Genomic DNA, 23,301 nt, shown 5'->3' on the forward strand with positions numbered 1-23,301 from the left:
AAGTGGTACATTTTCCTGCTTTCCCCAGGCCATTTCCTGCTTTCCACAGGAGATGAAAGGGGTGATTCTGAACCACTGAAAAACCAATGCCTGCTCTTACATCTTCATACCCTTCCAAAAGCCCATCTGCTGCCCTGAGCCTGAGTGCAGCAGGGTCAGTACAACAGTGAAACCCAGTCTGATACACAGGAGAGTAGCTCTAATCCAGAGCATCAGCTGATTACACAGAACATATCCATTGTCCAAAAGTAGTTTTATTTTCACTCTTCCCCTCTGAAACCAACTTGACTCTTCTCCAAAAACCAACACCAGAATGAGTCACTTGAAATTATTTTTTAGGTGGGTTTTTAAAGGCCGAGTTGCAATACAGCCCCTGTCCTGTGACAACATGCCAGGAAACCCCTGGGAACTCTCCCAGAAAACTGTGAGGGAATGAATGCAAAACAGGCTGAGCTGTTCAGCTTCTCACCTCCCCCAGCATGGGCTTGAACATGTTGACAGCAGGGCAGTATGAAGATGGTTTTGTCCCCTAAAAATCTTTTGAATAAACAAGATTTTTCTCTACATCAGAAATCTCTTTTTAACTTCAGTCATTATTTTCTTGGCTTGCTACTCTTGACAGTCATAAAACAGCTCTCTCTGGAATACGCCATTCAAATTAATCAGCTGTCAGCTATTCTTTTAAAACTAATAATAGAAGGTCTGCATGAGCCTGTGAGAGACTGAAACACAGGAATGTGAGTTGTGCAGCTGCAAATGTTTCTATACTGCTGCAGCTCAAATTGCTTTTTGCTCTCTACCAAGAAGGCATGAAACAGCATTGTAGGGAACAGGTTCTGGACTGTCAAAGTTGCCCAACTGTCCTCAGCATGCCCCATAAATGTGGCAAATGTTTAGCAACGCCTTTTAACTTTCAAGGAAGCTTTAAAGACAGGAGGAATGTTCTGGTTATAAACCAACAGGCTCAGCTGGCCCAGGAGCACAGATAATTTGATGGCTTGTATCCTTTGGATGCCAGCTGCACAGGGGATGCCAGACTACGCTCTTGCCACTGGCAGAAGTTTTAGCCTCCAATTCATCTTCTTGTCATCAAACTGCAACAGGACAGGCAAAAAGTGTTCCAGGAGGAAGCACTGCCTCTGAGAGTGTTGGGAAACAGGACTTCTTTGAAGAGCCCCTTGACTACAGCAGTTTGGCTCCAAGTTTGGGCCGAGAAGATTAATGTTACATGAGACTTGAGCTCAGAATAAGAGCTGGCACTGGAGGAAAGCCAACTGTGCAACACTCCTGTAACTGCTTAGGGGACTCTGTTGTCACAAGAAACTGAGGAACAACTGGGAGGCTCTGTTCAAAAAGCATTCAGGTTTGCAAAGCCTGATGAAGGAACAAGAGCAGCACCTGCTTCTTCCAGGTCTGCCAAAAGCTAGTGCCACCTGGGGACTTTGCTTCTACCAGCAGTGATTCCATTTTCAGCCTGAAAAAATACTTTTAAAACCCTCTCAGGCTTTTAAGAGAAAGAAGCAGTTTAAATCCCAGACCGGAAGCCTTAATTATAATGGATTTGTATGAAAGTTGCCAGATCTTGCCCTGCTCTGTGATCAGGGCTGTGCCAAGAGTCTGCTTTGTGTCACGCTAGCAACTGTGCTAAGTTCAGCAGAGTAACTGGGTCAAAGATGCACAGCCAGAAGAGAGATCACCGATTAGCACTAATGAGAGCCTGCACTGCAGAGTACAATGACAGTGCCAGCACATCCAGGCTCTTGCTGTAATTAAAGGCAGCCATACCCATCTCCAGTGTGAGCTGCACAGAACAGATATTTTTGTGTGCCACATTTTACACCTTGGGAAGTCACTCATGACCAGAAAACAGAACATGAGAGGAAACAACTGAATTCATTGTTCATACTGCTGGAATTGAAATTAACTTACAGAAAATCAGGAAAGATTTGAGCATCACCTTGAGCAGCTCTACCAAACATACAGAATCATTGTTTTCAATCAATTAATTCTACCTATAATGGGCATAAAGTTACAGATGAAGAATACTGATCTTGTGTTCAACAGTTTAATGGTACATCTGTCCACAACCAGGTGCTCTGAAGATCAACCTTCCACAGAAACAGCAGAAACAAAGAAAACTACAAGGTTTTTCCAAGTCTCACAGACTTTTGCTAAGAAGAAAAATAGAGAGGACTTTGTAGTAATCTAGAGAAAGGAATAAGAGCAGAAACTAGTATTGAATTGGACAGACAAAGTGAGTCCTAGGCTTCTAGATAGCCTCAGCTCATTTGCAAAGCAGTGTACTTCTAAGTAATAAAGACAAATGCATCAGGGTAGCAGTTAACTTGCAATTGACCTCAATGGACAACACAAACATCTGCTGTCAGCCTATAGACAGAGCGTGTACAAGGAGTTACAGAAGACAGGATCTATGCAAGATAAAACAAGCAATTAAAACACTTACCTCAGATTATAAAAATTACTCTGTAGACAACAAGAATAGAGAACAAAAAAATTTCTACTGCGTCCATTCACTTCCCTTCTAAGAACAGTAAGACAGAAAGCAATTAATCCCACCAAAGAACGTCACCACTGTCTCTGGAAAACTCAGAGCCACGGACTATCCACAGACAGAGTATGGACATTCAGCCACTGGCAGAAACATGGTGGACACCTGGGACCAGTGAGGAGATTTGTATCAGGAAACACAAAGCAACTGTCTTTGAAATACAGAAATGAATTCACTGATAAAGTGACAATACAGAAAGCTGTAAATGCCGAGCTAAGGACTTGTCCAGAGGTGCTGTATTGAACACAGAGCTGTTACACCTGCAAGGACTCCACCTGCCTTACCAGCTATACCAGCAACCTTCCTGAATTGCTCACTCCCTCAATAGAAGAAAAAACAATGGGTCAATCTTGTTGCAATTGTAGTTACAAATATATTATAATTTTTATTATTATTTCCTACTTGTAAGTTATACATAGCACAGCATATGAAAACTTCATTTGAAACCATTCAGAATGCTAGAACATATGGAAATTATCTTAAAGGTCCAAGGGAATGATGCCTTGTATCACTTTTCAAAGTAACTTGCAAATGCTACAGCACAGACCATTAAGGGAAATGCCACTCAGCCAGAAACTCTAGGAGAGAGTTCACCAGGCCTCCTGCTGCATCACAGCAAACAGATATACACCAAAAACCCACTGCTGCCTTTGGAATACCCAGTTTGCAACTCCTTGCCAAGATCTCTCAGGATTCCCAGGATGATCATCTGTAAAATGTAAGCGCTTAAAAGCAGCAGTTCTAACACTGAAAATCATTAGGTTTGTCTGTCTTACAAATTTCAGGGACTAATAGCATTTTCCCCTCAAATGAACCTTAAAATTGGGAAATAATCACAGTGTTCCTTCTTAAAGAGGGAGATGGTTCAAATTAGCACACCAGCTCCACAGATATTTAATTTCTAGTCAAAAATAGCACAAGAATTTCATATTAAACTGGTCCCAGCCATCAAAGAGATGATTTTTTTTTCCAAACCAGGCTATCAATATTTGCTGACAGTAGTATTTATTTAAGGAATCAAGCTGGTAGGCAAGAGGTGGACACAAAGTGCTAGGCAGTGCTGATGAGCACTCAGCACTCAGATGACAGCTGTCAGTTCTGCTCCAACACAGCCTGTTCCTCCTGCATGAGTGCTCTGGGGTAGGTCCCAGCTATGACAGCGTTTTTTTCCCTTAAGTATTCCTGGAACTCCCCTCTGAAGCACAGTCCTATAATCCAGGAACAATCTGCACACACACACTCATAAACAACAGCCGTTTGTGGAGAGAGAGGTGGGATGGAGTGCTCTGGGGTAGGTCACAGCTATGACAGCATTTTTTCCCTTAAGTATTCCTGGAACTCCCCTCTGAAGCACAGTCCTATAATCCAGGAACAATCTGCACACACACACTCATAAACAACAGCCGTTTGTGGAGAGAGAGGTGGGATAGAAGGACCTGATTTCCATTCTTTCCCCTCTAGGAAGGTTTGAGGAGAAAGTGGAGATCAGCATCACCATCATCTCCAGCATGTGTTATTAGCAGCCACGCTGAAGCCAGTCAGCAGCGTCTGGCATTGTTTGGAGAAACACAAAAGACCTTCTGTTTGGAAAGTTCAAGAAAGAAAAGGCAGAGCCTGTGGCCTGGTCCTGCAGTCAAAAGACTGACACAGAGGCTGGGAAGTTCTCAGGCAGAGGCTGATCCCAAGCCCTTTGAAGTTGACGGGAAAACTCCCATGGACTCCAGCAAGCTTTGGATCATGCCTGAAACACACTGAAGGGAACAAAGCAGCATAAAAGTAGAAATGAGCATCTCCAAAGGGGAGATGCTCAATGGTGACCTAATATATTCATCATGGTTGCTGATACAATGTAGTTTTGTGATGTTTGGCAAAGTAGGATTATATTAAGTTTTTAAGTCTTTTCATTAGGATACAACAGCTGTACACCCATTAGGTATTTTTCTGCTCAAAATGCTATGCATGATGCCCTAGCATCGTGTTTAATACAGCATTTAGCAAAAGGAAAGCTGGAAAGAAAAGTCCCTTTGAAATTGCTGAAATTATGAGTTTTCTGCTTTCTTTCCCCACTGCCTCCTCCCTAAAAGGCTGGTCTACAGCTATGAAATACACAGTCTAGGACTGAAAACCTTATTAAGAACAATGCTGCCAGCATCATCTATTCATGAGCAGCGGCTTGAGAGAGGGCCCAACCCAGAAGAAACTCTATAGCAGCGCATTCTCCAAACAATTACTAAAGGATCCCAAGTGCAGGGAGGCTCCAAATCCTCTGCTTAATTATGGTTTAATTAATTTTCTCATTAAAGATGAATATAGGAGCATTCAAGATGAAAGAAAAGTCCTCTGATTTCTTTAATATTTCCATAATAATTTTCTTGCATATAAGAGTAATCACTGCAGTGGGTTTAAGCTTTGGTGCTGTCTGGGTCCTAAATGGTATTTTCTGGGAATTAATTTATTACAAACTTTTTAAAACACTTCTTGTAGCCTTTGCACAAGATTCAACAAAGAGCCAAAGTAACTCCCTTCCCCCCTCCCACCCCAAAAACAAAAAATGCAGGATGTTTCCTCTTTCCCTGGCTAATAGAATCCAACTGTTGCCGCATGACATCATTCCCCAGAGTCAGGGAATCCAAGCTCACTCCAGCACTCTCGGCTGGGAGTAAACACCACCACCAATAAAAAATAAAATTAAAAATCATCAAAATTTACAATGGGAGGACATAACATTAAAAACGCAGTTTTTGTTACCTGAAATTTGGAGCATTTCCCTTTCCACTCCATTCTCAGATTTGTATTTCCCAGACAAAACTCTGTTATTATCTGAGGCAATCAGAAAACCAGTCGTTTAGTGTCTAATACCTGCTGTGCTTCCCATAACTCCTTCATATGACCTCTCAGCACTGATTCCAGCTAAAATGATTGCAGAGAACACAGACTGGCCAGGCCAGTTGTCATGGAGATCTCTCTTCCCCCCGCCTTTTCATAAGCACGCGCACACACACACACAGATTTAAACAATTCTGGGAGGCATCCACAAAACAGCATGCCTTTTCATCAGCTAAGTTTTGAAACATTCCACCCCTCCTCCAGCCCCTCCCCAGAGTCAGCCCAGGAAGCTGAGATTTGGGCAGGAATTGATTGTGGAAATTAGAGATATTGCCTTCTAAAAAAGAGAAAACTACCACAAAACTTGTAATTTTTTTTTTCCCAGAAGGAAAAAAAGAGATGTTTACTCACCAAAGCTTTCCACTAAATCTATCACATTCAGACCTGCAGGCTATTTGTCTTTGCCTGACTACTTATGAATTTGATATGTGAAAGCACTGAAGCTTTGTTGAAATACAATCATGCAGATTACAAGAAATTCTGCTGGCATGGCCTGACTGCTTACCTTGCTGTTCTCCCAGTACCAAGCCAGTGACTTAATTAGCGCAGGTATTCATAAGGACATGCAGGACTTCCTGTATTCTTTCATGTTTCTGTAATTGAGAAGAAAATTGGGCAGGTCAAAAACATGCAGCTCCAACAAACAAACAGAAAAAAATCCCCCAGCTAAAGAAGAACACAGAGACACATCTGGAAGTTTTCTCATACTGACTATAAGTTTAATTGCTGCTTACCCAAAGCTTGCTATCTCCCAGTTAAAGGAGAAACCCATTTCACTGACGTTTGCGAATACAAGAACTGATTAGTTTACCATATTCACTGGCACCATGGTTGCAAAACAAAACTTACACCAAACATAAATAAAGACATACAGCATTTTTTTCCTTGACAAAAAGAATCCAAATTAATCCCCACCAACGTCATATAGGAAAGTCTGGACTGATAAATCAAGAGAACAGAAAATACTTTATAAAAAAGAAAGAACATTTATTAAGAAAATTCAGTTGAAAAATATTTGGACTCAGAATAAGAGTACTGTGCCCAAAGTTTTTACACTTTGAGAGATACCTTGGAGACTCAGTCTTGAGAGGATGTAATCAGAGTCAGTCATTCAAAGTTTTAAAACTTTGTAAGAGATACTGAAAGGATTTCATGAGTCTGTGTTCTGCAACGAGCAGTATAAGCAGCAGTCCCTCTAGTGGGCAGAAAATTGCAAAGCTGCCTATGCCAAGCTAAATAGGAAATCAATTTCTCCTGTATCTATTAACCACTTCATTGTGCTGTTATGATGCTCCACCCCTGCACCTAAAAGTCAACACCAGCATATGAAATCCTTTATATGTTATTTTGGGAGTTGAACACAAGAAAACGTACATGATATAATTAGTATAACTAGGTTTCTACATGAGGAGATTAACGAGTTCCAATATATTACTCTTCTGGTTGTGTGAGATAGCCAAGATGTTTCAGGGAAACACCTGCTTCCATATAGCCATTCTTATATATAAAATACACCAGAGCATATTGTTGCCTGTACTTTGGAAAACTCCAAATTTTGTGACAGGACTCCCAGCAGAATGCACACTGAAACCATCTCTCTCTCTCTAACAAGAACATCACACAAAAGCATATCCATGAGACATATTTTACACTGCTACCAAAAACTGCACACAGACTACTCACAGATAGATAAACATAACAAAACAGTTACTGAAGCTGTCAGGGGTTCCAGAAGATGCTGAAATGACATCACATCAAATAGTTCCTAGATATGAAAGCACCATATGCTAAGATTGCAATTTCACACTAAATTCTGCTAAGAATGCACCAGTGATGCCCAGCCAGAGCCATGACAGCCAAATATTAAAGAATTATTACTCGGTTTTGTCTTGGAAAGTTCTTTTGGTATATGACTAAGGTAAATTTATCACATGCTGATTTATCAAGTGGGCACAATTTCAGCAGCATGACTGGGAAAGAGGGAAATTGCTAGCTCCTCGCAGAAAAGTAAGGTTTCAGACTGCATCACTGCAGAGGGAGTGTTCAAAGACACAGAACTAATAAAAAAAACACTCTAGAAATGTGAGTGACAAAACACAAGTGAAATGGCTGATCATGCTCAGCCCTTCTATAGCCCCCATTACTGGTAACATGGGAGTATGTACCAACCATCTGCATCACATCCCACTCCAGTGTTCATGGCAACGCTCTGTGGCACTTCATTCCGTGACCACATCTGCATATATGGCAAGGATCTGGGGGAGCAGGCAAGCTGGCCTTCATAAATCATGGAAAATGCTGTGTGCATTACATACACGCTCTGTTCCAGTTTAAAATTCCAAGCAAAGCAAGTAAAGTTGTTAAAATATATCATGCATACACAAATATGTAGGAATAAGGCACAGTAGTAAAACTATGACCCAAGCTTTGGCCTTGGGCAGGTGACTGCCACAGAAGCCCTCAGACAAGCACATTTCTATTCTAAGCCCCATGAATACACCCCAAATCAGTTCCTTGCCAAAAGGTGACACGTAGTTCAGATTGATCCCAGTAAAAGAAGATCCATCCCCACATCTTACTTTTTTTCTCACTGAGCTTTCATTTGAGCACATCAACACCTCAGAACACAATTTAAGTTCTGAAATCATAAACAAAGGACACGATGAACAGCTGATTTTGCATTAATTACAACATCACAGCTACCCTGCCATCAAAAGGCAGAGTGTGTACCCTCACCTCCCTGCAGGGACAGACAGCCCATTGCTCACACGCAGCTGATGTTTAGTTTGTTATTTCAGATACGCTTCCCCTTTCTGACGGGTTGAACACAGTCCTTCCTACACGCCTGGCCCCGGGATGGGGCAGCCACGTGAGGCACAGGAGCAGACATGCACTGAGCAGGGTGAGAGCACAGCAGGCGCCCTCACCAGCCACACCTGGAGTCTCTGCCTGAAAGGGAAATGTGAGATGCCCAGTCTGAGATCCTTCACTGAATGCTTTCCAAGCAGCCATCAGCAGCAACAGGAGAGGAAACAAAAATCAGACTTGCTCCTCATGAAATTTTATCACTTTCAGTAGGTGAAAGCACAGCATCGGGGTGAGCTCCAGACTAAGCCAGACACAACAGCAGCACAAATCTCTGGTAGGTATAAATTCAAATTAATCACTGCTTCAATTTCAGTAACATTTTCCTTTGCAATTTTTAGATAAAAACTCTCCTGCAAAGTTACTTAAGATTTTCTCCTTCTCAAATAACTTTATGCCCTTCACAAGGGCTTATGCCCCTTTCCCATTGAAGATGGTCACCTTATTGCTCTTCCTTGTGTCATCCCCACAAATTTACTGGCCATCTTTCCAGTGACTTCGATAAATATGTATTTGTTTAAGACTCAACAGCAAAAATGAAACTTAACTAGTCTGTCTCACTGTTTTTAACCCAATACTGCTAAAAGTGCCTGCAGCTCCTGCTAACCTCACTGGGAGAGGCAGGGAGCTTGGGAGCAGCACTTCCTCATCACCAGGCAGTGACTTGCAGAGGTATGGAAATAAGGGGGGAAGCCTGAGACAGCTCTTAATGTGAAGCACACATGCACTACAAAAACTGTGTTCTTTGCTCTTTTTATAGAGACTCAGCACTCAATACTTTTGCATAGGGAATTCTGTGGGCTACCAGGTGGGGCAAAGTGATGACAGGCAGGGCAGCAGCCACCACACACTCTGAAGCAGTCCCATAGCACCACCGAGTTCTTTAAATTAACAGTGCACAGCACTGGCCCGTTTTGGTAACACTCCAACCTGATGGTGTAAGAACATGTTGAACATGAAACAACAACAAAGCAAGTGGCACAAGATAACACCTCTGACCCCAAAGGTATCATTCTACCAAAGAGATTAAACCTTCCACTGCCTTCAGTGGCATGTTAACTTCAACCTTGCCCCATTGCATGTTTTGCTAGGATTGTGGTATCCAAGTAAGTAGCACAAAAGTAGATTGCAGCCTTGCAAACAATAGCAAATAGTTGACTCAACATAGGAGCTCCCCAGTTGCAAGGGGGCTGCAGAGGTGAAAGGCTAAGATCAGTCAGCTACAGACTTGTTTTCGTCCCCCATTTCAGATCCATTACTTATAGTATATGCACAACTCTCTTCTGACAAGAGAATTAATTTTCCATGGCCTCCTCAATAATCTAGCAAGGATCAGGTTTGAAGCACAGTACTGGTTTCATTAACTAAGACAAGAAAAAAACTTGTGTGTGTGTGTATATCCCCAGTATTTATATAGTATGTATATAGGAAATGACTAATCATAGCTGTGCTCTCTTTGAGATGCTGCCAATCCCTTTATGGCCCTATATCCCATTTCAGTTTGGTCTCATTGTGCAAATGCGAGCCTACCATACTTGGGTCTGACCCTGACACTGCAACTGTGTGCAAAACAGCAATTTGAAAAAGTTTCTAATTCACTGAAACTAAGGGGAGATCTGCACCTGGGGGCCATGACAAGAAGCTGACAAGCACTCAGTTGCTGTGCAAACACTCATTCAAAAATAAAGTGGCTTAACTTTGTGGCTATTATTATTTTAGGCCCTGATTCAGCAAAGCACTTAAACACTGACTTCAAAAGAACTTAAAAATACACTTAAATATATGTGCTACAATATTTTACCAAAGTGGAGGTTTAGTAATGTCGTGTATTTTAGAAAAGAGAGGTGGAAAGAGTTTTTATTTGGCAATTAAAGCTTTAAAGACACTGTTTGGTCATACTGAGACACAACCTTCATTCTAAATCTACTAATGATGCTGGAAATTTGCTGAGCAATAAGCTGAATAATTCCTTAATAAAACAACTTTAAACATGAACAGCGTGGAATTAACTCATGCAACTGCCTGGTTTGAGAATTATCCATACCTATGGTCTGATTCATGACAGGAGACACATATTACAGCTCACCCCACTAGAAATGCAGTGCAAAGCCAAACAAGCCATACAAACTGGCGCTGAGCCCAGGCAGCCAATTCAGCCAGCCCTCAACATCCCAGCGCTGCAAACTGTGTCAGATGGCACCAGGCCAAGGCACAAGCCAAGCCAGAGGGATAACCAAAAGGTGGGAATCTCATGTAAATCAGTCCTTCTTCTCCTTAACTCTCCAGAGCCAGCCCTGTCTGCAACCCATCTTCCTTCCAGTCAACACCCTTCCTTGCATGGCTCTGCTGCATCCCAGGCATGCCCAAAAGGGAGAGACAGGAAGCTGTAGGTCCAAAACTGATGGAGGGGGCGGAAAAGCCCGCAAAGAGAGGTTGTTTGTCCTGTCTGTATATCCCCATCAAGGGTGGATTTATGCCCCAAGCAGCAGGGCAAATGAGACAGGCAGGCTTCCTCTGGGAACCAGCCATATCAGGAGAGATGTCAGTGAGTTGCTTGAAACTCCACAGGATTTCTGATTTGATCTGACATGAAGGCAAGATCTCCATTCATCTCATTTCACTACTGTTTCTTTCAAGTAGAAGTGAAAGGAAAGGACAAGTTTCTGTTGCCCCTGTTCACAGCACACATCCTGTGATACAAGATGCTCCACATGGGACTAGAAGACAATTCAAAAAACAGATCCCCTCACACCTGGAATTGCACTGAAGCCGAACACACAAAAATATAACTTTGGGAGGACTAAATCTTGTGTGAATCTGAGCAAGTGCTGCAAAGCTTTTACTTAATGGGAACAGAGGGGCAGAATCCTTCTTAGAGCACATAAATTATGGTATTACAGGTCATACAAGCCAAGTCTCTGGCTGAAGGGGAACTTTTCAAGTTCTTGTCAAGGTATCCCACTACCTGTACTTTGTCCCAGGTAGTGGGACAAAGAAAAAGATGCTGTTGGGAACTGTCTCTATTGTTACACTGGCTATATGAAGCTAACAAAGGGAAGAGAATCTTTTAGCAAAGCAAGGGACACAAGGACAGAAAACATTGCAGAGATGACTTCTGAAGCAGAATATGGGTGGTGGTTGCATTTTTCACATTTTTCCCCCTGCAAAGATGCTTTCCAGAGCAAAATAGCTCTTAAGTTAAACTCAAAATGGAAAATGTGGGCCTAAGGCTGTGCATCCAGTATGATATCACCTTGTTTACATGAGAGAAAAAAAAAAATCACAACCAATAGCACTGTACACTCTTTGAACTTCTAAATAGATAAATAAATAGATAAATAATGACAACATGTTTTGTGATTCCTTTTGATCATCAACTATGAAAGTTCACAGGAAGTTTATACAGCCCCCTCTGACTGGACAGATCTTATCTTCCAAATGTTAGGAGCCAAGAGACTCTAAGAAGAAAGTGTCAGCCTGATGTTCCTTTGGACAAAAGGCAATGACTTCTCTGTGTGCTATCACAGTTGGCTTCCTTTATTTTAGTCATGACTTGAACTTCCAAGCTGGCCTGGAGACCCTGTGAACTGCTGCTAACATGCTAGGGGAATGCCTGCGAGCCCCACTTCGCATCTCTGGGGAGGATGGATGGTGCAAGCACTGGCTCAGCACTACTCCCATCACCTTCACCCCATGGAAATCAAAGCCAGTGGCAGTGTGTTTTCTCAAGGATACAAAGAGTTTGTCTTTTGTACTGTCATAAACATCATAGCAGGCAGATCTCAAGCCACAGACAATAAAGCATTTTCTTCTCTACTTTGGATAGAGCAGATAAACATAACATTACTTTGAATATGCAGAGATCCTTTTACTCAAGGCCCTCAGGGTGCTTTGCAAAGCCGCATAAATGTCACTCCAATGTGGCTGCTCAAAAAAACGAGTTCAATGACTTTGTGTGCAAGTCTGCACAGTGGCCCTCTAGAAACTGTGTGGGACCAACAGTGTTCTAAACACCAGGCTCTGCCTGAAAGGCAGTTGAGGTCTGTCAAAACTGGAGTTTTCTGAAAAACAGTTTGGGCATGGGAAACAGCCAAAATGAGGCTTCTTTTCCTAGCTGGTTTCCAGTGCCACAGAGGGAATCAAAGTCAGTGACATTGGAGTGACTAGGAGGAGCTTGTGCAAAACAAAAGAAATCCAAAACCAGACCATGCAGACAGTTCAAAACCATTTTATGGACTCTGTGTTTCTCAGTACCTCAGTGCTTCCTGAGTTTACAATAGAGTGTGGTACAGAGATGCCCAAATGAGCCACAACCACTTTAATGCCAGAACTGGAAGCAGCACAGCTCCAACAGCACAAAGCAGTGCTTGAACTGGTGCAGCTGCCTTTTCTGGGAAGGGGGCCGTGGCACCACGCAGTGCCCCTCTGCAATGTAGGGCGGTCCAGACCTCCTGGAGTCAGCTCCAGGGCCCTTTGTGCTGACATCCATTGTGTGGCACACATTCCCAGAGCAATACACTGCAGATCACGGAGGAAACCAGTCCCAGCGCTGGAAATTCAGCTCCCAGCACCCAAGGTCCAGATGAATGCTTTAAAAGCAAGGTCATCCTTCCTCCTTCAATTCTGTGCATTCTTCCAAACAAAGCTGGGAGATATCTCTGAAAATAGCCCCGTATCCAGGGGTGGACTGTCCCAACATCTACATTTAGGCTGCTGGAGAATCACACACCTACATATATTTTCTTCACCACTAAGAGTTGAGGTTATTACTTAAGGAAAAAAAAGTACACATTCTGCTTCATTCTTATCAAAACAGATGGTTCAGAGATAAGATTTTGCTTCTTGACATGAAAAAAGCATAATTTCTTATTTTCATTTAACTACTTCCCATTTTAGAGACAGAAGGAAAGCAGGAATCAACCCCTTTTTTTTTTTTTTTAACACATCAAACCAAAAAGGGCGGAACTTGGGAAAGTACCAGTGCTTTTCTTCCAAGTCTGGGAAAACTATACAGTTTACATAGGCCAGGACACTGTTAGAGATATCTTCCCTTTAAAACACTGGATAAGGTCCATGCAGTCACATGATGTTCCCCATTGCTATGTACATTGTTTTAAGGGAATGGACAAAACTCCCTCCCTGGAACTGCTGCTGCTTGCTGTTCATACTGTGGAAGTGGTAAAACCCCACATCACAGGCTCAGTGTCAGCCATTCAGTGTGCACAGACCACACACCAGAAAGTTTGCAAAAGATCTTGCTGCCAGTGAAGAAGGGCAAGGAAAACCTCTCTTAAAAGCCTCAGTTTCTAGCTGACCTCTAACCTGGGGTAGCACTGAATGATGCACCGACATCTCCACCTAAACCCCACAGCTGGGCCAGGCTGCCAAAGGAACTGGACATCCCCACTCAGAGTTATGTCAAGATCTAAACATGGAAGCTATGGCTGTTACCCTTGCAGCTGGGTGTGTGTTTGTGCACTGCAAACACAAGTTAGTGCCTACAGTGCTGGAAGCAGCTCATGGAAAGTCTGAACCCAAAGATGCAAATCATTAAGAGCACACATCACAACTTGCTCTGGGGAAAATTCCTCATTCAAGAACAGACACGCTGATTACATCTCCAGTTTTCTGATTTCCTGACGTGTGAAAGTCCCATCAGTAAACATGAGAGCTCTGTACTTACTGAAAGCATAAAGCAACACTCTCAGTTTGCCAGAAAGAGCTGAAAGGGCTATTTTTGCACATATGCATGGTGTTGAAAACCTCTACTCTTCCTCCTGCACTGTGTGGAGAGGCCTAACAAGGAGACACAAGAGTCAAATGCTGTTCTTGCTTTTGACACCATACAGGTATATGACCTTGGATAGCTTTCTTTGCCTAGTAACACAAGGCCTGTTTGGCTTCCTGGAGGTGTTAGAACAATGCAGTAAATTTTAATCCCACAATGAACTTCAAACAATATCTATTTTTGGTCACATTATAGAATCCTGTACATTAAGCAGCCTCTAAGCTCTTTCCAATTTCTTAGCCTGCTTCACATCTATGCATTTTTGATACTCACTCCAGCCTGAAAAAGGTCAAACATGAACAGGGTTTCCTCATCATCCTTACCCTTGAAAAAATACTTTTCCCTCACCATTTACATGGTCGCAGAGAGCAACAACTACAAATGCTGTCCTAAGCAACTGAAAGAAGTAGAACCTGATTTTTGCTGCCAAGTGTTTATTCTGACAAAATGAGCATTTTGCACAATTTTGCTTAGATTTTTGTATTTACATTGTGAGATTTAAAAGAAACAAAAAACCTCTGCTGTGGGTCATTTTTAAAATCCCCTCCATCCAGCTGCATTCAAAATAAGCTGCAATGCACCTGTCTTGTAAAAGCCTCCACAATGGTTAAATATTCCTCACAAACTCTTGTCTTATCGCTAGTTTTATCTCTAGTTTACCTGGGCATGACCTGGAGCAAGTCTTAGTAATTTTAATTCCTCACCTCCTCTAGAGTGGCTCCCAAGTATAATTCACAGGGTTTGTGAACCAGCTGTAAAATAAAACAAGAGCTTGCAGACCCCCTTCCCTCATATCTAAGATACTCACAGAGAGCCAGCAGACCAGCAGAATGCAGAAGATGTTTGTAAAACACACTGTGTCATTTTACATCCTTTTAGGAATGGCATCTCAATACTTTAGAAAATATAACCATCCCCTGCAATTCAGCATGAGACACAGGCAACTGAAACAACTTTCTGCTTTCTGCCTGTTCCCTTATCTCTAAAGAGCTGATAATAACTGAATCTATTGGAAATACTCTTACAATAAACTTAAGTTTACTCCATAAGATGGCCATTGACTGCAGGAAGAAAAGCATTACTATATTAAGAAGAGACTGGTTACATCTCTTTTAATTTAACTGGATTCCCACTATTAAGCCCATTTAGGAGGCTGTATTAATACACTTCTCAGAAACATTTTCCTTATACAATTTTAAAGTCACACAGTGAGCTAGGGAATGGAAAAGAAACATCATGCACTGTCATGCAGAAACAGAGAATAAGAGTCAACTGCCTGGAGGCTGTCTCCTGGATGAAGGAGCAAGCCCATTAACAGGAGAAGGTGATAAAAAATCCATATGCAGCACAGAGCACCCCTAAAAGCCAAAACAACAACAGGCAATTGAGGTGGATAGTGAAGCAGACTGCTATGACTCATAGGCTATAAGTCTAGTCAGTGAAAAATCTGGCAGAAGTTTGCTGTTGGACTATGTCTGTACATTCCCAAGAGATTTATAGCTGCTTATTAAATCATCTGTTCCTCTTAAAACTAAAGAAACTGTATATGTTTCACTGGATTTTACATCTGCTAGAAAGACCCATTAACCATTAGTACAGAGGAGAGTTTTTTCCTATTGAGTGAGTCATTCAAAAGATTTTAAGACCTTACTTGAGAGAGGAAGGGAAACCTACACAAGTGATGGGCTGCAGTGTGATCCAAAACCTGCTCCTTCAGGATGGGTCTCCCTCACTGGCATCTCTGGTGTGCCTGGCTAATCCTCAGAACAGACCTTTTGAGTAATAGATATTTTCTGCAGAGGAAAGGAAAGGAAACAAGTACTTACTACAGAGGAAAGTTCTATTGAGGAAATAGTCATGCCTTCGAGTAAAAGAGCACTGTGGCTTGAGACAGGGTTTGTGGAGCAGGTTCATGGAGTGTGGTGACACACAGGCACACACTTGTGCCAGAGGACCTGTCAAAACACAAGGAGCTGGCAGTGTCATTGGCTTCCAGACAGAAGCTGCTATGCTCAGGAACTGGAGGGAGAACCCCACTAGCCCTGCAGTGTCATCTCAAAACCCAAAGGAACAGAAAAAGGAGCTGTGCACAGTCCTACCCCAAGCATGAAGAGTGCTGCTCAAACACTGGTTAGTTCACAGGGCAGCAAGACAGAAGGATGGGTAGGGCTGTCATTTCCATCCTGGTTAGCAAAACAAGATGTTTGTGATCTCAGAGCGCTCTTGGAGCATCTCTGCCCCTCTTCATCCCATACATTATCCATTCAAAAAACCTGCACAAGCAAAGAATGTTCCTTCTCCCATCTGCCCTCCTCTCAGTCTAACTTTTTTGCTCTTTTTTCACCCTTGGGCACATCCACAGATTAGGTCTCCAAGACAGCCATCTCTCAATGGTAATATACAAAGATGTTATAAAATAGAAGCCGTTTGCTGAGGCAGAGATGGAGCTGAACATCCCAAATTCCGAGAAGGTAGGAAAGTGTTACATATTTTAAATTAACCCCTTAAAAATAAACACAATCCATGCACGTTTGCCAATCGTATAATAATGCAGAAATACTGTGTCTACAGCTACTTCAGTGTTAAGACTAGAATAGAGATGTACTTTAAAAACACCAAAAATGCCCTTCAGGGTCAGACCAGCAGTGATTCTAGCTCAACACTAACACTCTGTCTTAAGAGGCAGTGAAAGGCAGTGCTAGTCAGGACAAGCCTGGGAACCTCGCTACTTTCTGGCCATGTTTCTCTGTCCGTGGGAGTCTGCAAGCTGTGGGTGAACAGAGCTGAAAAGCAGCGAGATTTACAAAACGTTGCTAACGGTGCTTTTGTTACTCCTGCTGTACCACTAAAATCCTATTAAGTGTAAAGCAAAGCACAACAGAAAGCCATGTGTGAACTGTTGCACTTAACTGAAAAGTCAGCAACTTGGGAGCTTGAGAACACAATAATAAAATCAAGACCCACAGCAGCTCACGCACACGGAACACCCAAAGCCTGCGAGTGAGTGAGGGAGCCGAGCATCATCATGCCCGTGGGCACAACTGTGGCAGATTTGCCAGCACACACTGGATGGGGGGGGACAAGAAGGGATGAGTTGCTCAGCACATTTCTCTTTCATGTTTTTGAATTGCTGCCTTGTAAAAGTCAATTTGCTAAAAAACATGACAAGATAATGGTTGGTCCTGCTGAATCGGCACAGCTATGCTATGCCAAACTGATTCCTGCAGTAAATCATGTGCACTCTCCAAACACAAAGGCAGGGCTGTACAGCTCTGCAAACTCGTTATTTACTTTTGCCAAAAATGACAAAATGTCTGTTAGACTTGTTTTCTCTTTATTATCTCTGCATTGAACTACCTTCACTTTAGAACTCTGAATCAATGAAGAAGGAATAAACGAGCATGGTGAATTTGATCTCCTAGCAATCTGTACAAAAACTGAGCCAGGATACGCTCAAGAGGTTACAGCCCATCTCCTACTCTACAACGGCACATGACCAGCTGCTTACCTGACACAGTAACTTTCTGATACGTCAATTCATCATTAATATCCTGAGACTGAATTAGTGCCTTCTGTCTTAAAAAAAAAAGGGAAATTATAAAAAATATTGTGAAGGGAAAAAAATAACAGCATTATGGAATATCTATACCCAGCACAGTAATACCACACCTCATCCTATTCAGTGTGAGACATCATGACTAAGGCATATCATCCCTGCCAGCCACATGCTACAGAAGTCAGGATGGTGGCATGGAAAACCAAGAGCATTAGTCAGTCCTGAGCAATCATCTTCAATCCTGACCAATCAAATCTTTCGATTTGGCTCTTCTTCCTTAATGGGAGGTAGCTACACCAATTAACATCAGTCGCTTGCTCCATGTGAACTTTGCTCTGTGTCACACAACTCTCTATCTCCCAACAGGTGAGCTTTGAGCAACTCACAGCCCATCCCACCCCAGATCAACAGCACCCCAATGGATGTCACCCACCCACCTCCCCAGTGATCCAGCCAGGTAAGAAGATTTGCAAAAGAAGGAGGAGTGATCACTGTACTTCACAAGCACAGGAAACACACAAATATTCCTGTCCAACTCTCACCAAAGGAAACACCACATGAGAGCTGTTGTGAGAATTCCATCAGCCTTCCAGACCAGCACAGAACCCAAGTCAGCCCTTAGGCAAGCTGCTGAAGTCAATGCTCAGCTTTCAAGCACATGCTCAAGTATTTGGCTGAGCTGGGACCATTTTCAAGTGTGGGATGCAGAATCCCACTCAACAGTTGCTTCAATGACAGACTACAAAATATTATTGATATATAATAATGCAATAATTTATGGGGGTGCATTCTCCCTTAACCATAATCTCAGACTCATCTCTTCTTTGAAAGCAATTGTTTCTTAAGAAGTGTTGCTGTGCCTGTCATCTGAAACACAGAACAGCTGCCAGCCACAATAGGAAATGGTTTGCACTGGTTGAGTGTACTTCTGAAACCCCACCAATTCTTCTCCATGAAAAAAAAAACCCAAACCAAAAAAAACACAAGTAACAACAAGAAAACCCAAAACTATTTTATAGTCTTTATTCTGTTCATTGTTGAGGAGTAAGGATCTTTGTTTTCTCTTTCAGACCATCCTGTTATTCACACAGTGAATTACAGACCTAACCAGTTCTATAAATTGAAGTTCCCCGAACTCATGGTTTAAGTTTAGGTCAGAAGAAGATCATTCACATGTGAAGTATGACTCTCCTCTGGCGAAGTAAAGTCATTCTGGTTCCTGACAAGGCTATATTTAACTTATTTTTAACTGTCCTGATTTTCTGCCTCTTTTCCTCAAAATAAAAACTGGTAGACGTCAGAAGAAAAAGATTCTGCAATCCTCAGTTAGAAAGGTCACCTGGAGGTGAGCTCAGAGCCAGTGACAGCATGGACAGATGAAAACCTTCCAAATCCTAAGTTTCATTTTAACATGGTACCACTGGCTTGCCCAAAGTCACAGGAACATCTCAATGCCTCAGTGCAGGGCTATAACACTTGTTTACCTAATACATGGGTTATCATAAAGATGCAGTTTAGAATAACCAGATTGTTACCATTTGCAGATGATTAACGCTCCTCTTACAGCCTTATAAAGCTGCAACCATTACCTTCTGAGATCATCAAGGAAACAAATTACGCTCTGTAAAACCTATTTAAAGCAAACACATATTAGGCAGTATAGGTTTAAGCTTGTAAATTTAAGGTAGCATAAGGTAAATTGGGCTAGTCCTCTACAAAAGCACATCTACCCAACAGAGGATACTTCATTAAGTGGGGTATGTAGCTTTGAAGGCACAGTTCATTTAGCCACTGTTTTAGATGGACAAGTACCTGCTTGTCAGGAGCTGAAATAACTGATAAGAAACTCTGTCCACAGACACTTGAAGGTGAATGATTGTTCCTGTCCTTAATGTGCCCACAAAAACACAGACACCACACCAGCCGCTGGGCTCCCAAGCTGGCCAGGAGCATAAAGCTATTTAAATGTACACAGGACCTTGGGAATCTGCCCAGTTTTAAAGCTGCAACAGTGCAGTTAAATTACAGGACACCCAAAAAACATGCAATAGAGTGACTAGCTGGTCCCCACTCAATTTGGTTATCATCGATGCTAAGGAGACCTTCCTCCCACATGCCATGCTGTCAGAATCAACAGGTGAGTTTCTGTGGAACTTCAAATCCTGGAAGGGTTTTGGAGGCAGGGATTTGGTGGATGATTGGATCAATTTATTTTTTTAATTGTTCAGTGTTTTCAACCTGTTTGCATTTTGCCTAATAGAACTCGATAGGCAGTGAAAGGTGCCAAGGACCAATCAAACCTCAAAATGTTTTCTTCCCAATTAAAAACTTAGGAAGCAAATTAGCTTCATCTGTGTGGCAGGAAGATAAAAAGTCTCAATGAACAATCACATCTGATTTCCTTCAAAGCTCTGCTCTGAAATGCAGATATTACAGGAGAAGAGTGCCTGGGCTGAGAACAGCCCTGCTCACCTTCAGTGCAGTTTCTGAAATGGGAGCAAAGAAGAGAGCATGGCCATAAGGCTATACTATCTTGATGCAGGAGAAAGCTTCTAGCTTATGAGCCAGCATCTCTTTTTAAATGAAAGGCAAAAGCAGCAGGAGAATGCTTCTGAAAAGTTATTCCTTTCCTCCTCTTCCCTTTCCCCTAGCTTTCTAGAGAAAGTACTTTTCAGACAAATTGCATACAGTATGTGCAATCCTCCTGCTTGGAAAATTCAGTCTGCTAATAAAACCAAATACAAGACAAACAACAAGAAGCATATTTTTGATGGGTTTGCTTGTCACGTCATGGCTCCCAGCCTCCATTCTCAGGGATTTACCAAAATATTTGTTTATTTATACAAAGCTGGAATTCTGGAGTACCAGATTCTCTTCTCATTGACCTCTGGCCATGCTTGGAGGTTACAGCAGTTAAAGATATTTCCAGTGACATCAGTAGGGAAGTAACAGTGCTGTAAATAATAAGTAAGGCAAAATTGTAGTTTTGTCCAACCCTTACCAATATTCTGCAGTGTGAAAGATAATAATGGAAGTTCTCTCTTCACCCCAGCCCTGAGCAAAATGCCAGTTCCTTTCCCTTTAGGGAACAAAATCTCTGACCACTCCAGGTAGACACAATTTTCTCCTGTCACACCCCTCAGCTGGCTGGGAGAGGGACTGAGTCACAGGCCCATCACCTGCTCTCCCTCCAACACCACACAAGTGGAGAGTGAAAATAAAACAAAATTCACTTTACTGGGTTTAAGTACTTTATGCCTTGAAATAAATCACTTAGATGCTGTGAGATAACCTAAACAAATCTCAGAATAAATAAAGGTGGCACTCCTCCTATTAGATTTACAGATCTCAAGCCTCTGGGACTCATGTTTTAAAGCTTTCCTGTGTAGCTATAAAAGCCAGAGAGGGTAAAGATTTTGATAGTCACTTAGCTCCAGGAACTCTGGCCTTAAAAGAAGGTAGGAAAAAACCCAAATACAAAAAAAAAAAAAAAATCCTACATTAAAATTAAGGAAGAAAAGCTTTTGATTTTTTTCTTTTGCATTTACCACCCACTGTCTCCCACACAATAACATTGGGTAAGAGCACATTGTGACAACACTTCTAGGTCTTACTTTAAAATTCCTTAGTCACTGTAATTGTATACAGAGCAAACAAGATCTGCTTCACTTACCAGCAAAACACAGCAGCACCTGGACTGAAACATGGCAGCTTTACAGGATGTGTAAAGATGAAGAGGATAGAGATAAACCAGTCTGAAAATTGAATACTGGAGGGTCAGATCAGCACACCCTGACCCAATGTGAGCAATGCTACATCTCATGACACAAACAAGAGATATTTGATAACCATCCAGTGCTTCAATTATAGCTTTGTCTCTCTATGTGAAAGCTGACTGTTACTTCTTGCAGGCTGCAGCCACCGTGTTTGACACAGCTCTAGTGTCCCTAAAGGGATTCAAGGAGGTGACAAAACACATCCTTCCTAATGAAGGTCAACTCTTCCCTGCTCCAGCAGAGGGATTCATACCCAAAAAAATGGCACTTCTGGAGGTGGAAAACAAGAACAACTTAGATGAGATCCACCAACCCAGGGTAGGAGGTTTCACACCATCAAACTTTCCAGTATTTTCCTGGAGCAAATATCAGCATATTCATGTGCGCATTATCAGCACATTCATCTGCACATCAGGCTTATCTCAAGAGGCCATGATAGTTAAGAACATCATCTTCTCATTCACTAGCTCTTCTTGTAACCCCTTCCACAGCGACCCCTGCAATTACTGTTTCCACATGAATCATTGCATGCTGCCTACATTTCAGCCTCCCTCCCCAAAAATATCTGTGTTGACTGCAAAAACACATGCTACCACAGACCTTTCTTACAGATCAAACTGCAAGCAAGCAAGCTGCAGGACTTTCCTGCATGTTTATTTTGTGAACCTCACATGCAGTGAGGTTCAACTCCCAGAGAACACACATACAGCTCAGCCCTGGGGGACGGGGTGAGTCTGATGTTCCCTTCTGTGGGGAGGCCCCTTGCCATGGATGGCTGCTGTGTGGAAGTGCATTGTTGAGGCACAGATCAGCCTGTGAACATTTCTCCTTGGATGTAGAGTTCCCTTTGAACTCTCTCATAATTGCTCCGACCTTGTGCACACATGTTCATTGCTGGAGCTGTGGGTGGGAGGCGCATCTGGCGCCAGCTCTATGCAAACCTTGCACAGCTTCATTCCCAAGACCACTGAAGTCAACATAGGCCTTTCCACAGGCTTCTCAAGCTTGAGGCCAGACTCACATTCCTTCATTTTAAAGGACATCAGAACTGCACTGAGTATTTTCAGGCAAGTGTTGAGTCACCACCCTACTGCTGCAAGGCCAGGAGAGTGACCTGTTCAGCCAGCTTTTTCCACAAGCCCTCAAGGCAGACCTTATTCACTGCACTCACTGTGTTTGCTTTCTTCTCACTGACACAGAGAAAAATTAGACACAAACTGGCCATGAAGAGTCTTAGGCTAGAAATATGGAGAAAACTTACACTCATCCAAACTGTTCAGGAGCACAAAAATGTCCCTCTCTTCAGCTCACAACTGCCCACCTCAGCTTTACCCTGGGACATCAACAGGCAGAAACCCCAGCCCATCACAACTCAACCACTTTCTCAGTCTGCTTCTCAGGAGGTTAAATGTTAGACCCTTCCTTGCTTTGCCCTGGGGTACACTCATAACTCACCATTTGGCTTCCAGAAAGGAAGCCCTACTGATCCTTACTCATGCTCAGTAGCACTTTAGTCACTGAGCTGTCCCACAGAGCCCAGCAGAAATTTTTACATAGTAAATAACATGTGCCATTAATTATGTCAGTGTTTGGCCCACATCAGAGCAGCTGTCAGGGCTCCAAGTGCACCAACAACCCTTAAATGCCCTGTCCATCCAGACCTGGGACTTGCACCCCCAAAGCCACTACCCAAGGGACCAGAAGCCTGGGATAAGCTCAGGCTCAGCCATGCTGCAGGTTTGACCACCCCTAGCCCTTGTCCTTGCTGGGCTTGACTTGTTGTGTGGATTTAGCTTGGTCCCAGCTGTACCCTCTGCATCTACACAGTGATCACTGGGCTACCAGTGACTTCTGTCACTGT

At 42.6% G+C, this 23,301-nt stretch overlaps 1 protein-coding gene across 9 annotated transcripts in view; it reads right to left on the reverse strand.

Annotated features, from left to right (window-relative positions):
- DENND2B (DENN domain containing 2B) overlaps positions 1-23,301 on the reverse strand; it is a 153,364-nt gene that overhangs the window by 111,005 nt on the left and 19,058 nt on the right. For 7 of the 9 annotated variants that reach the window (XR_005954877.1, XR_005954876.1, XR_005954875.1 and 4 more), the window contains exon 2: positions 5,961-6,048. The gene's annotated coding sequence lies outside the window, so the exon portion shown is untranslated. Of the gene's footprint in view, positions 1-5,317; positions 5,396-5,960; positions 6,049-17,616; positions 17,648-23,301 lie in introns of those variants that run through there. The other 2 variants (XM_041464642.1, XM_041464643.1) reach the window with 2 other exon arrangements.

Source organism: Pyrgilauda ruficollis, unplaced genomic scaffold (genome assembly GCF_017590135.1).
Source record: "Pyrgilauda ruficollis isolate IOZ18807 unplaced genomic scaffold, ASM1759013v1 scaffold182, whole genome shotgun sequence".
NCBI classification, from domain to species: domain Eukaryota; kingdom Metazoa; phylum Chordata; class Aves; order Passeriformes; family Passeridae; genus Pyrgilauda; species Pyrgilauda ruficollis.